The sequence below is a fragment of the Petaurus breviceps genome, unplaced genomic scaffold (assembly GCF_028583685.1).
Source record: "Petaurus breviceps papuanus isolate PSGF00001 unplaced genomic scaffold, PetGlider_PUasm1.0 90847, whole genome shotgun sequence".
Lineage (NCBI taxonomy): Eukaryota > Metazoa > Chordata > Mammalia > Diprotodontia > Petauridae > Petaurus > Petaurus breviceps.
The window spans coordinates 10,583,343-10,598,024 of NW_027187360.1; positions in this window are offsets into that span (position 1 = coordinate 10,583,343).

Sequence of the window (14,682 nt, forward strand, 5' to 3'; positions counted from 1 at the left end):
AAAATCAAAAGAATGAAAAAAAATCACAGACAATGTGAACTATCTCATTAGAAAAAACCACTGACCTGGAAAATAGATCCAAGAAAGATAATCTAAAAATTATTGAACTACCTAAAAACCATGATCAAAAAAAGAGCCTAGACATCATCTTTCAGGAAATTATCAAGGAAAACTGCCCTAATATTCTAGAACCAGAGGGCAAGATAGAAAATGAAAGAATCCACCAATCTCCTCTTGAAAGAAATTCTAAAAGGAAAACTCCTAGGAATATTGTACCTGAATTTCAGAGTTCCCAGGTCAAGCAGAAAATGCTACAAGCAATCAGAAAGAAACAATTCAAGTATTGTGGAAATACAGTCAGGACTTAGAGCCAGATACCAGACCTAGAGCCTCTACATTAAGGGATCGAAGAGCTTGGAATATGATATTCCAGAGGTCAGAGAAGCTAATAATAAATAAATCAGATTAAAATCAAGAATCATCTACCCAGCAAAAATGAGTATAATTGTTCAGAGGAAAAAAAATTGAACATTCAGTGAAATAGAGGACTTTCAAGCATTTTTGATGAAAAGACCAGATTTGATTAGAAAATTTGACTTTCAAATGCAAAAATCTAGAGAAGCATGAAAAGACAAACAATAAATAAAAATCATAAGGGACTTATTAAAGTTGAACTCTTAACTTTCCTACATGGAAAGATGACTTTTGTAACTCATGAGACCTTTCTCAATGTTAGGGTAGTTGGAGGAAAGAGATAGATACCACAGGGTGAGTTGAATATGAAGGGATGGTATCTAAAAAGGGGGAATCAGAATGCATGTCATCTCAGGGTGGAGAGAGGGGAGAGAAGGGGAGAAAATTTGGAACTCAAAATCTTGTGGAAATGAATGTTGAAAACTAAATTTACTTAATTAATAAATAGCTATAATAAAATAAAAAGACATGTGGTAAAAAAAAAAAGAATACATAGCTTGTGCCTCCAGGCAGTTTATTGTCTATCAGAGAAGACAATATATTAAAATGTGAAGCATATAGTGGACAACACAAGACCATATGTTGTATAAACCACATGTGCCAGGCACTGTGCAAAGAGCTCAGCGGTCATGGAAAGGTAAAAACAGTCTCTGCTCTCAAGGACCTCACTTTCTAATGGGGGAGATGAAATCACTAATCTGAAGATAAGATGTATATGTACAAATTGAAGATAATATCAGAGGGAAGGCAATAAATAACCAAGGAAATTTCTCGCAGTAAGTAGGATTTTATCTGGGACATGTCAGAAGCCAAGGAAGCTAGGAAGTGGAGATGAGGAGAGAGGATGCTGGAGGTGTATGGGGGACAGTCAGTAAAAATGCAGTGGAGTGCTGGGGCATCTTATGCAAGAAATAACAATGAGGTCAGTGTCATTGGATCATGGAGTAAGTGGAAGGAAGGAAAGTGTAAGAAGACTGGAAAAGTAGAAAGGGACCACATTATGAAGGGCTTTAATGCAAAATAGAGACATTATATTGAATCCTTGAAGTAATAGGGATCTACTAGAATTTATTGAACAGGTGGTAGGGTGACATGGTCAGGCCTGTGCTTTAGGAGAAGCTCTTTGACAGCTGAGTAGAATGGTCACTGGAGGGGGAGAGACTTGAGGGAGGAAGATAGAACAGAAGATAAATACAATAGATACAAAATAATATGATGAGGATCTCCACCAAAGATATCAAAGGAAGGGAGAAGGGAAAGGACAGGAACAAGAATTTTATTAATACCTACTATGTTCAGGTGCTGTGCTAAGTGCTTGATAAATATGATCTCATTTTTTTTTCCTCACAACAACCCTTGGAGTTAAGTGCTATTATTATGCCTATTATAAAGTTGAGGAAACTAGATAAAGAGAGATTAACTGACTTGCCCAGAGCCACAGAGCCAGTAAGAGTCTATGGAAAGATACCAACTCATGTCTTCCTAGCTCTAGTCCCAATACTTTCTCCACTGTGCCTCCTAGAGAAAAGGAGAAGGTGAATATGAGATGTTGTTTCATAGTAGTATCTGACTCCTCATGATCCCGTGAGGGTTTTTTTTTTTATAAAGATACTGGAGTGGTTTACTCTTTTCTTCTCCAGCTCATTTTACAGAGGAGGAAACTGAGGCAAACAGGATTAAGTGACTTGTTCAGGGTCACACAGTTAGTAAGTATATAAGTAAGGTCAGATCTGATCTAGCCTTCCTGACTCCAGGCCTAGCACTCTATCCACTATGCCATCTAGTTGCCTGAGAGATGTTGCAAATATAGACTTGACATCTTTGCATCTAATTTGATTGGGGTGGGATGGGGGCACAGGGCAGGGGAGGGAAGAGAGGGAAGAGTAGAACATAACACTTAGGTGGAAAGCCTGGGTGCCTGTGAAGATGGTAATACACTTGACAGAAACTGAAGTTAGAAAGAGGAGAGGGCTTGGAGGAAAAGATCGTGAGTTTAAACTATGATCATCCAGTTTGAGACATCCAATAAGCAGACAATTGGAGATAGGAGAAGCTATCTATCATACAATTTTGAACTGAAAGGCATTTTGAAAGTCATCTATTGTCAGTTTCTTATAATTATTTTATCTAGTCACTTCATTTTTCAAAGACAGAAGCTGAATCTCAAAAGGAAATGACTCAAGGACAAACAGGGAAAGAAGGAAGGTGGAAGGCACTGTGCTAACTATGCTAAAACTATTAATTCATTTGATCTTCACAATCCTAAAAGGCGGTATTATCACGCCCGTTTTATAGATAAGGAAGCTGAGGCAAACAGAGATTAACTGACTTGCCCAGGGTCCTATAGTCAATAACTGTCTGAGGCCACATTTGACCTCAAATCTTTCTGAATAGCAGAGCCATATTGCTTCTAACTATAATCCTATGTCCTTTGTTCCCAAATTTTAATGTCCCAAATATTATTTACAAACAAACAAGCAAACATTAAACAAACAAGAAAACAAAAAACAAACAAGCCAAGAAAGTCAATACTATTTATTAAATAGCTTATAATATACTCTTCCATTCTCTTTGGCACTTGGCTCTGTTTTTCAGACTCTACTCATCTTTCTTATAGTCCCACAATTTCTATCAAAATCACAGGTAACCTTTCCCTTTCCTTCACTTTTTCAGAGGGATTTTATATAGGTTCTGTAATAAACCCCAAACAAAAATATTACTAGGTCACTGTCTTGTCAGACTCCCTGGTTTACAAAACACACAGTTGTTGACTTGGCCTCTAGCAGAAGGTTCCCTTCCTATTATTATGTTCAAATCCTGCTCTCTCTAGTTTCTGTGTCTTCACTTGTTTAAACCCATATATCTGGAATGGCAACCTCTGCCCTCCTATCTCCATCTGTTAGAGCTGACAATCTGGATCGAATCTGTATTTTCAGTCTATTATACCTCAATTCCCCTTTGCTCTCTCTATAGTCAAGCTAGATTGACTTTCTTGTTATTCCTCATACAAAAACATCCAATTTCCTTCCTCTAGGTCTTTGAAAACTGTTTCCACCCTGCCCCCCATGCCTAGAACATACTCTATCCTTACCTTCACCTTTTAGAATCCAGTACCATCTTCTTTATATGTCTTTTCTTGATTTCCTAAATGTAATTCCTCCCTCCACCCAGAAGTATTACCTTGTACTTATTTTGTATATATTTAGAATATAACTAGATGTTTATATGTTATTTCCCTTGTTTCAGTGCAAGCTCTGTGAGAGTAGGGATTGTTTCATTCTTGTTTTTGTATTTCCAGTGCCTAATATCATGTCCAGCACATAGCATGCCCTTAATTCTTACTAATGATTATTTTGAAGACCAGCTCAGGTGTCACCACCACCACAAAACCTTTCCTAACCTTCAGGGTAAAAAGTAGACTCTCTCTCCTCAAATTTCTCTTAGAATTTATTTGAATCTCTCTTTAAGAGTTATCTTATTCTCCTTTTGTATCATTTTTCTTTTCTCATCATAAAACCATAAATATCTTTAGAACAAAGTAATTAACCCTGCAGAACATCTCATTGTGGCCTATAAATTACTTAATAGCTTAGGTATAAGAAGGCTGACTATTTTAGCATCAAATAGATTTATTTGCTACTTTACTTGGTGCATGGTCAAAGAGGAGGAAAAGCCCGAGGATCCAAGCAGCTCAAAGCAAGTATTCACTTCAAAGGACTTCATATTAATTCAACCAACATTTATCACACAGCCTACTATGTAGAAAGAACCTTTGCACAGTGCTGTGGACAACAATATTTTTTTAAAAGACTCCTTGGCCTCAAGGAGCTTATAGTCTACTGGTAAGCAGGTAATACCTTACCTTATCCATCCAACCCTCACCCTTTCCCCTGCCCAGATCTTATTGCCAGCAGTCATATTCTACATTCTTCTCCCTCACTTCCCCCCCCTTCTAGTTCAATCTCCATCTTGTTATTGGATTGTCTTGTTGAGATATCATGGCATAGAGCATAAAGGATGAATTCATGCTTCTCTTCAAATCGAGAAGACCTGGCATCAAATCCCACCTCATACACGTACTAGCTATGTGACCTTGGGCAAGTCACTTAATCTCTGAGCTTCAGGGTCCTCATTTGTAAAATGAGGGTGATAATAATGGTACCTACAATAAGGGAACATTGTTAGGATCATAGGTAGACACATAGATATATAGATACATACATAGATAATATATATAAAGTGCTTATCAAAACTTGAAGGATAATAAAAACATGAGTGATTACTCTTTCCTACTTATAGTTATTATTTCAGGGCAATATGTCTGCATGGACGACTGATTCACTCCAATCATTCTGCTTTTCTACCTCCTATAAAATGTCTAATATGATTTTATTGACTCATCCCTAGAAGTAAGCCTTATCCCCAGACGGCACTTATAAGCATTTATTGAATAGATAAATGAATAATATCAGAAAATTATTGTTTGTTGGATCACAGATCTAGAATTGGAAGGGATTTAAAGGTATTTTGAGTCCAATCCCCTCCTTGTTTTCCAGGGGAAGCACTGAGGACCAATGAAGTTAAATGACTTACTTATGGAAGAATAGCAGGTAAGTTTCAGAGGCAAGATCAAGAGCTACTATTCAATATTATCTCTCATTCTTGTCCTTAGCTCAGTCATCCTTAAGGAGCAGATGTCCTTAAGGGATACAAAGTACAAAGGCCAAAGTTCTCCATCCCTAGGTCACAGTAAATTATAATCTTCTCAGTCAGCCTTAAGTACCCGAGAAGAGGTCTTTTCATCTTAACTTGAGGCTGGCTCTCAGTTTCCATGATTCTTCTTCCATTGTCCCATTTCCTACCCAGATCTACACAACTGTCTCCTGGATTCAAAGGAAGGCAGCTCTCAGCAACTTGTCCAGCTCCTCATCCAGTTCCTTGTCCAGTTCCCTTTCCATATTGAAGCTCACCATGTCCAGTCTACCTCAAGTCCTTCACAGTTCCTATTTCTAGGAAGACAAAGCTTAACAGAGCCAAAACAACATTCATGCACATTTCCAGCACCATCATCAATTCACTATCTGCCTGTAAAATCAACACAGACCCACAAACAAGGTCCAAGAGGTCGATACAAATCATCAGTAAAGTTCCAGGACCTCCAAAACCCTCCTCCAGGACTTCTGTAAACAGACAACCAGAAAATCCTCTTTCAGGGCTTCCAGTAAGATCCCAGGGCTTCTGTACAAAGTATCACCCCCCCCCAAAAAAAAAAAACCATCAACACAGACAGAACAGACAAGCATAGAATGCCGGGATGCCATAAGTTTTCTCTTTCTCAATTCTGCCACCACAAGTTCTGTTCTCAGTTCTTCTCTTTTCTCTTCTCAGTTATTCTCAGCTCTTCTCTCTCCAGCCTGGGCCTCTCCTTCCTCCCCTTCCTGTTGCATCATCAACAGGAGTTCACAACTTCTAGGGTTCACAACTTGTGATCCTCATAACAACCCTGTTGGGTAGGTGCTACTGTTATCTTTATTTCACAACTGAAGTAACTGACATAAAGAGATTAAGTGACTTGCACAGGGCCCAGAAACTAGTAGGTGTTGTTATTATCCCCATTTTACATTAGAGAAAACTGAGGTGAAAAGAGGCTAAGTGACTTTCTCACGGTCAAACAATCAGTAGGTCCTATTATGATCCTATTTTATAGTCAAGGAAATTGAAGCTGAGGTTAAGCAACTTGCCCAGGGTCACACAACTGGTAAGTATTTAAGGCTGGGTTTGAACTCAGGTGTTTCTGACTTCAGTGCCAGTGCTATGCTCAATCTAATCCTCCAAACAAGTAGTTAGTTTTCTTTCTTCCTTCCTTTGCTTGTTTGTAGAGTGTGTTGACTTGAACCACTGGTGGTTTAGATATTATATAAACACAACCTAGTGAAATTATGGAAAACATGGAGGAAATCAACATCAATAATTTCTTACCCCTTCAGGGGCTCTCATTAATGACTGTGGATGTTCTTCAACGAGCAAAAAAGAGTGAAAGATTAATGTTGCCAATAAATGCACAAGTACCCATTGCAACTAAGCAAGACATCTAATTTGGTAAACCAGACATTAGAAAGGTCAGCTCAAGCTGAGCTTAGTTCAGGAATTAGGCCAATCAGTGGACAAAAAGTTCTTTTGATTTGTCATCAAGAGATCCCTCCCACCAAGTGATCCATCTCCTGCTAGAGCTGGTTCCACAGCCTGGACCTCATTTACCATGCCCCCAAAGTGTGTTCTAAAAACAAGAGATCAGTATGCAAGCAAGGTCCTGAAAAAAGGAGCCAATAATGACAGACACTTATGTATAGCTGACTAGGTGTTTTACAAGCATCATTCCATTTGTGCCTGACAACAACATTGTAAAGTAGGTGCTCTGACTAATTTGGACCTAACCTAGGGATTTAATGATTATATTGCTCTAGGGAATTTCCAGTGTGTAAACTTCCTCCCCCAATGCAGATTAGCTGTTGCATTCAACTTCTGGTCATTGAGGTGTGCTCTGGAGACAGGACTTGAACTAAATCTTTTTGACTCGAAAAGAAGCTCTCTTATCCCATGGCCACCAAGGTTTTGACCATGAGTTCCTTTCACTTAAAGGAAAAACTGAGCACACCTTCAATAAGTGTGTGTTTACTTATTTATAAATTATATAATATGCTTCTAATATGTACTTATATACATTTTGAAACTTATATAAGGTAAAAATGAAGATGGATGAGAGAGGTGAAATGTTATTTTATAAAAATTCATAAAAATGTTATTTTATGGAGTCAATGTGAAACCCCTAGAGTTTATATAGTAAGGTAGTGACATAGAAAGATTCAGTCTTTGGGAAAATCACTTTGGTGGCCAAATGGAGAATGAATGAGATAGGGGAGAGACTTGAGGTAAAGAAAACAATTAAGCGTCTATTGAAATAGGCAAGATGGCTGCCCCCTAGCAAGGATGTGCCCACAGTATGGTGCCTAGAGTAGCCCTAAAGTGGTCTAGGAGACAGTTAATGGGAATGAAATATTTCCCATGGCACCTTCATGGAGGGAACCCTGAGGGGACAGGCTCCTGGTTTAAAAGTGGTGAGGTTGGAAGTCTACACTTCAGGAAAGGGAACAAAGTAAAGAAGTGAGGAAGGGTTGGGAAGGAAGATTAAATGTGGTTTTATTGGAAACAAGCTCCACAACTGGCTATCATAGCAAGGATGTTATGTAAGCAGTCTTCCTACTCTTCCAACTGATTGTTCCCCAGACCCTTGAGATCGATGGCCACCCCTTGGACATGAACACAATACTCTCTCCCTCTAAAAGCTCTCTTTCTGTTTTAGAGAATATAACTTATTCACTATGCCATGCTACTTTGCTATAGATATGACCTCCATTTAACAGATGAAGAAACTGAGGTTCAGAATAGTTGACTGGTTTGCCAAAAGTGGCACAGCGAGTAAACATCTGAGGAAGCATTCAAATCTGTGGTTTTCTGACTCCAAGGTCAGCACTGTGATCACTATATTATATTGCCTACCAAGGAAGATTCAAAGGGCAATTTAACAATAAATTTTGCCATATAAAACATGACTTTCTTAAAGATAATGAGCTAATTTTCCATTATTGAAAATTTTTCTTTTAAGTTCTGCAAATCTTGCTTTAAAAAAATAAATATTCCAAGCCTTAGTTTCTGAACAAATGGAATGTTATTTGTCAGTTTCCTCATTTGTAAAGTAAAGGGTTTTGATTTGATGGTCTCTGAAGACTCTTCCAGCTCTACAACTTATGTTATAGCTATATTGGGAGGGAAGAAATCAGAAGTTTGTGGGTTTTTTTTTTCTTTTGCAGAATAAAGTCATGTTTCTGAATTATCTCTATACTGATCTCAGATGTGGTTTTTGCTAAGAAAAATTATTGCATTTTGAATTCTTTCCAGTTCAGGTTATAATGGCCATACCCAGTTATCCAGATAATAATCCAAATTATTATGGATTTACTTCAGGCTGGTCTTTATCAGTATTTATCAGACTGAATGGAGCATTACCATGCTTTGTGTACATATGGAATCAGTTGGATGGGAATTCATAAAAGCCTAAATTTCACTCTAGGTGTTCAGACACAAGTTACACTGATGGACAAAGAACATCAGGTCCATTGGGTACCTGGAAAGGAAGCAGCAAATTAAATTGGGCAGCACAATTTTTGCTCTTCTGATTTTATTCAGTAAATAATGAAGACTTAGGAAAAAGAGACTGAAATGATCACACATTTTTGCAAACTGCTGTTCCTTGAGAATTTGAAACAGTAGAGAGGCCACATGCTATCACATGTTTTCAATAGAATGCTAAGTATAGTCAATTAGATTGGGGTTCAAACCCCCGTTCACTATTGTCAGTGTATAGATTGGGAAGAAACTTGCTCAAGGTCACATAATTTATAAGGGGCTAAAACAGGAACTTTAACCCAAGTCTTTTGATTCCAAGTCCGTTCACTGTTCTCTATTCCTATTTTTGTCTTTAGGGGGGAAAAATCCAGAAAAAGGCTTGGGAATTATTCAAGTTTTTCTTAAGCCAAAGGTAGAATAAACTTGCAATTGTATATTTATAGTTTGAATAGGGAAAAAATGGCCTCACTTCAAGTAAAATCTAATTCAAATCATGAAAATAATCCATTATTAAGGAGATAGAACTGTTTGCAAAAAATGTTTTCTGAAGTTCATTATGGTACATTTTCCTTTTTTTTTCCAATTCCTGTTGTATTTGGTACCTTTTAACATTTCAGCATTAATATGTTTGTTTTTTTTCCATAAAGAAAACAGACTAGTTTTGGAAGCAAGACTTATTGCTTTACAGATGAAAATCAGGAGAGCATTTCAACAGCACTTTGTTATTCAAATACTTAGAAATCACTAGGGAATTACAAGACTACTCTCTTCATAGGTTCTTATGATATTTTACAGGGGTTGATTTATGTAAAAAAAGAAAAGAAGTCTATTTCTTTAAATGTACTTATGGCTGTGAAAACGTGTTTTTCTATTACCTAGTATCTTATAACTTCTGTGTGCTATGAGGCAAGAGTCACACTCCAACGCCAATGTGTCTCACACTACACACTTTATTTTAGCACCAATTCCGTAATAAAAACAGCTTAACATCACAGCAGTAAACAGAACAATCAGGGAGAAAAAAGTAATCTAGGGACCAGAGGCTTTTTGGTCACAAATAAACAAGCATAAAAATGGAACCATAATGAGGGTGGAGCAAGAGGGACTTTGCCCCAGAGTGGGAAAATATAGAGAGTGTCAACACTGTCTTAGGGTATTATTTCTTAGACTGAATAGCTCCACCCCTGCAGCAGTGGACTTTCTTTTCCTTCAGTGATTTAAAAACCTCATTGTGACCCAGGCTGTGCTTCCTTTCAATGAAGTCTACCTGTTCTCTCATACACCCTCTAACTTTGCCACATGCCCCAGGCACAAAGTGGCTGGTTCTGGCTTGCATAAAAGAAAAAAATAATTTACTGTTACTCCCCAACTTGGGACATGAAATGAAGACCACGAATGAATGAAATTCAATTATTTAACTTTGTTTTTAAATTTCTGAGTGGCCCCATATATAATAATATTGTGTATGGGATTGGGGGAGGGCTACTTTAGAGTATGAAGACAAGAAAAGATATAGTCCCAATCCATAGGAAGATTACAATGGAAACGAGAAAATGGCATATGGACACATTGTTGACAGAAATACCTAAATTAATTCCATACAGTGTGACATTTTATATGATCAGTTTGGGGAGATAAGACTATAGCATCTTAATGTATGAAGTTAAGTTTGTAGAAACTTGACTTAGCCTGAGAGACAACAAATTACCTTCTAAAAACTCCTATACTGAAGCCCTCCTTTCATGACTAAATGCATGCACTAGTAATTCATGTGAAAACAATTTTATTGTAAATAAAGAAAGAGAGATGGGTCTGGGGCTGTACTGATGATTTAAAGAATTAACTGATTAGGTAAATCAGAGAAAGTTTCTTGGAGGAGATTAACCTTGAGCTATAATTTAAAAGGAGGGAGGAATGTTGTGATAGGTTGGAGGAGGTTAGTAATTTCATGCTTATGAAGAAGCTTGGGTAGCTATATTGATAAAAGAAAACAAGACCATTCTATATAAGAATGCAGCTCTTAGGGTTATTTCATTATTCCAAAATAGGAAGTAGTATAGGATAGTGGGAAAGGACCTAGATATAGGGTCAGAGGATCTGGATTCAAATCTTACCTCTGACACTTACTATCTTTATGCTCTTGGGAAAGTTACAGCATCCCTGGGTTTAAGTTTCTTTATCTGTAAAATTTGGAGTTAGGCTAGGTGACCTTTGAGGTCCCTCCCAGATCTAGATTTATGAACTCACAGAAGTGGATACCAGAAACACCTCAAAGAAAGAGCCCTCACTAAACTCCCTCAGCAACTCTTTTCTTTTTCTTTTTTTTCTACTTGCAATGAAATGACTGTTTTTGACACTCTCACTTGAACTTTAAACACATCCATGTGTGGTAGCACAGTTTTCTTATTTCTTTGTTCAGAGTTCAGGAATCCCCAACAGTATCACATCCTAAGGATGGAACTGAACTATTTGCCAGATCATGTGAGATAGACAAAGAGATCATTGTACCATGTACATTGACCTGCCCAATTCCTATTGGGTTGAAGTAAATAGCTTATAACTTTATTACACTAAAATCATTTGCAAAACCCTTCCCTCACAAAAGCCCCACAAGTTAAGATAGAGACAACCTTTCCAACCTCATTTGAGGGAAGAAACTGAGAGTCAGAGGGGTTAAGTGACTTGCACGTAGCTACACAGTTAGTAAGTAATCAGTTGGGACTGGGATTTAAGTTCAATGATGCCAAATCTAGCACTCTTAAAAATGTTCTGCCTTGCCTTTCAGATACTTGAATGGCATGACTGAGAAGCCAAGAATGCCCATTATAATAATATAATAATGCATTTGGTAAGCAATGAAATGATCTGGGTGCTTAGTTCTACTCATAAAGACCTAATCTCTGAGAAGCCTACATTAGTTAACCCATAAAAGAATTAACGAATATTCACAAAACCTCTGTGTCATAAGACAGTATTTGTAAAACACTTAATACAGTGCCTGGCACAAAATAGATACTTAATAAATGCTTGTTTCCTTCTCTCCCCTTCAATCTACTGAATGCTCTGTAGAGTTGGGAGGTGATGACAACCTGCCCTCTCTGAATCCATCCATTGTCCCTTCCCCTCTATTACATTGATATTTTAGAGCCCATGACAGTAGAGAATGGAGAGTAAACATTCTGCCTTTATATTTTGCTTTGGCTGCTTGAAGGGAGCCTACATTCCCCCAGTTCTCAGTCAATGCTAGAAGCACAATAGAAAGGACTGAGTAAACTGCAGGTGATCTCAGGCCACATGTCCACAGTGGCAATCTTATGCCCTTACAGTCTTGTTCAAATGGTTCAATTTTTCAAAAAAAAACCAGCAACCACTTTTCAGTGCTTCATGATTTTGGCCCTATCATAGTTTATAAACAAGGCTCTGTTGACTCTACACGGAATGTACTCCTGCTTCAGCAGCGGGAAGAAACAGGATAGAGGGAGATGAGAAACCATTTCCAATCTGCAGAGCAACTGATGGAGGAAGGAACCCAGGAGAAAATCACTGCAGCATACAGATGATCATGCTCAATGGCAAAGAAAAAAGTGTCACAAATGAACATCCCCATTGGAGCCCTGATCAGTGGGAAATGGACCACTTGTTGCTCATCTGCATGCACATAATTTGACATCTTTATTCTGAAAGTTTAAAAAAATAAAAACAAATCTGCTGGGGAAAATTAGAAATTATGGAATCTTTCCAGCACGAAGAAGACATGGGGAAGAAAAAAAACAGTTATGTATATTGCCTCTTAAAATGACCATGACTATGAATATGCAAAAGAGTGAATCTGAGTTAACAGGCTGATTGCGGAAGATAAAAGCCCTGCCAATTCCTTAATAACAATAATGCTTCAAATTGGTGTGTTTTTCTCTGAATTTACTATTAACCATAAATCACCCAAAGTCTTAATATTTTGCTAGAGTCATTTGTGTTTAATGTTCCAAGGAGACAGAGATTGAGGCCAAATGTTTCTGTAAAGAAAATGATCCACTTTTTAATGCTTTTCAAATCTCATTCTCCTGGCAGTATATCTTTCCCTAAATAGCCTGGATTTTATGGTCATTGTATCAACATTCATCATATTGATTAATAGAAATCTTGTTTATGATATGCTGAACTTAGAAGCTCTAAGTGATATTATGTAAGTGAAGTAGGAGTTTGATCCAAAATCTTTTTTTTTTTTGGAAGACTTAGGTGATGGCTACACTTTCCACTTTCACTTGAAATACTACACTAACACCAAAGTCTGATTTTTAATGGTCTTTGGCAAGCCAGTGAGGTAGACATTTAGGGGTGAGTGGACCTGTCTGCATCCCTTGACTGTAGTGTAGTGACCTTTATGTTATATATATATATATATTATATATATATATGTTATATATATATGAGTGTAGTGACCTTTGGTTATCAATAATAGTCCTTCAATCCAGTTGTATCACTACTAGGTCTATGCCCCCAAAAGATCAAGGAAATGGGAAAAGGCCCTACATATGTACACGAATATTTGTAATAGCTTTTTGTGTTAGCAAAAAAGAAACCCTGAAAATTAAAGGGATAGTATTAATTGAACAATAGCTGAATAGGTGTGATGGGGTATTGTTGTGCCACAAGAAATGAGAAAATAGATTTTTAAAAAACATGGAAAGACTTATATGAAATGATACACAGAGAAGTGAGCAGAATCAGAAGAATAATTTATACTATAACATCAATAGTATAAAAATAAACAATTCTAAGGAATTTTATAAGCTGATACAGAATGAAATGAGCTCAGGGCGCAGTGAGTAAGAGCACCTGCCCTGGAGTTGGGCCAGATACTTAACACCCACACAAAAAAACTGGCTGTGTAACCTTGGGCAAGTTACTTAACCCCAATTGCTTAAAAAAAAAAAGAATGAAATGAGCAGAACCAGGAGAATGATTTATTTAATAACAATACTGTTAAGATGAACAACTTTGAAAACTGTAAGAATTCTGGTTAACATTCATGATGCCAGAGAACTGATGATGAAACATACTATCTACCACCTGACAAAGAAGTAATAGATTTAGAGTGTGAAATGAGATATAAATATCTTTGTATCCAGCCAAGGAATACATTTATTTTGCTTGATTACGCATATGTGTTATAAGGAATTTGTTTTGCTTTTCTCAATAGCGCAGGAGGTGGGAGAAAGAGAAAATAGAATGTAGGGAGGAGGAAAAAAATGGTTTTTTTAGGTAAAAAAAGGAAAGAAAGAAATGTGATTGCATCCATTTAAAGTCCTATGTTTGTCCACTTGCAATTCACAATGGCGTTGCATCAGGTGTTGCTCCTGTGCATTTCCAACCAGAGTTCACAATGATTTTGGAATACCAGTCGTCAGTTCTTCAATCAATATTCCCAGTGGAACTGAAGAATTGCTGATGGTATCTCTCCAGGAACGTTGACTTATCTAGTGATTTTTATTAATTAAAATATTTTTAAAAGGAGAATGTTACAGAAATAGAATGTTTTGTGCACTTCCAAATAAAGTCACTGTATTGTTTAACTTTGTTAGAAGACATCTTTCACAGAGTGAGGATAAGCTGTGATTCGATGATTACATACATATACTTGTGAATCAGAATTTGATTTCATTCTAAATCAGTGCCTGATTTATAATCAGAAATATGTCATTGTGGAATCACAGAATATTTATGCTGGAAGAGACCTTAGTAACTCAAGTTCAAGTTGTTACCCAATTTGTAATTAAATGATAGAGTCAGGTTTGAACCCAGCTCTTCTGACTCTAAGACCAATGGTGTTTCCATTTAACTATATGCCTCCAATCTATGTATAAATCTAACCTTGATATTGTTCCAATATTTTTAATTATAATATCTCAGGCATTACATTACAAAGCTGGGTTCTGGTAGAGAGGAGGAGGAGGAGAAGGAGGAGGAGGAGGAAGAAAAAGAAGAAGAAGAAGAAGAAGAAGAAGAAGAAGAAGAAGAAGAAGA